The sequence below is a fragment of the Mus caroli genome, chromosome 17 (genome assembly GCF_900094665.2).
Source record: "Mus caroli chromosome 17, CAROLI_EIJ_v1.1, whole genome shotgun sequence".
Taxonomy (NCBI): domain Eukaryota; kingdom Metazoa; phylum Chordata; class Mammalia; order Rodentia; family Muridae; genus Mus; species Mus caroli.
In genome coordinates this window covers 66894146-66895524 of record NC_034586.1, presented here as the reverse complement: position 1 = coordinate 66895524, position 1379 = coordinate 66894146, and the positions used below count along the sequence as shown (strand labels likewise).

Here is a 1379-nt window from a genome sequence, read left to right as displayed (position 1 = left end):
TGAAGTCTTTGGTGACTAAGTGAACGCCACTTGTGGTTGCTAAATCAATTCCTTCTTAATTGAAGGAAAGGGGTGTGGCAAGTAACCCATGCCTCTGACTCCCCTGTCGAAACTATTTCTCCTGCATCAATTCACTTTGGCTCTTAAAATACAGAAACACTTTTCTTTTGTTTTTTTGTTTTGTTTTGGTTTTGGTTGTTTTTTGGTTTTTGTTTTGTTTTTGGTTATCAGATAGTCTTTTATTGAAATTTTTTTTGTTGCTTCTTAACTAGCTGGGCACTCCACTGCACCACTGTTGATGTCATCTATGATGTCATGAGGGTGGTGGCCATCCACATTGCAGCCCACAGACTGTGTGGTACCCAGGATATCCTTGATAGTTCCCGAAAGTTCTCTAGCTAAAGGCCGGTGTCTCATCTGCCGGGCAATGTTGACAATCCATCAAAAGTAATGTTCCCACTGTGTTTAATGTTCTTCTGCTTCGTCCTGTCTCTTGATGGCACCTTGAGGGCTTTGATGATCAGGGCAGAGGCAGAGGGCACCACCTCGATCTGGGCTTGTCTGTTCTGGATCGTCAGTTTCACTGTAATTCTGAGACCTTTCCAGTCACCGGTAGCCTTGGCAATGTCATCACCAACTTTCTTCGGAGACAAACCCAGAGGACAGATCTTCCGGGCCAAGGTGGATGTGGCGCCGATCTCACCTCCGGTGCACCTCAGGTACACGCCTTTGATCTCGTTGGGGTCGAACTTGGGCGACATGGTGTCGGGTGAATCCGGATCCGGGACGACCGAAGAAAGTTGCACCGTAGCCTCCTCCGAGCCAAAAGCCGAAAAGCTTTTTTTTTTTTTTTTTTTTAAAGATTTATTTCTTTATTATACGTAGGTACACTGTAGGTGTCTTCGGACACACCAGAAGAGGGCGTCACATCTTATTAGGGATGGTTGTGAGCCACCATGTGGTTGCTGGGATTTGAACTCAGGACCTCTGGAAGAGCAGTCAGTGCTCTTAACTGCTGAGCCATCTCTCCACCCCCAGAAACACTTTTCTTGAGTAAAGGAACCTGCAGGACGGTTGGGTGGGTAAAGGTACTTACTGTCAAGCCTGACAGCCCAGCTTTGATGCCCAGAACCCCCATGGTTGAAGGAGGAAATTGACTTTAACAGTTGTCCTTTGACCTTCCCTTGCATGAGTATATGCGTACACACACACACATGTTCATGCATACGCACATGCACACACATACACCAACAAACTGAATAAACATCTACTAACCCTTGCCAGGGAACAAATGACAAACCAAGTTATAGATACTACAAAGGTCTAACTTGGTGAACCAATTTGTTTTCTTGGTGTTACAAAAAAAAAAAAAAAAAAAA

At 45.0% G+C, this 1379-nt stretch overlaps 1 pseudogene; it reads right to left on the bottom strand.

The window, feature by feature from the left end:
- Positions 1-264: 264 nt before the first annotated feature.
- LOC110284321 lies at positions 265-761 on the bottom strand (annotated as a pseudogene).
- Between the last annotated feature and the right edge of the window lie 618 nt (positions 762-1379).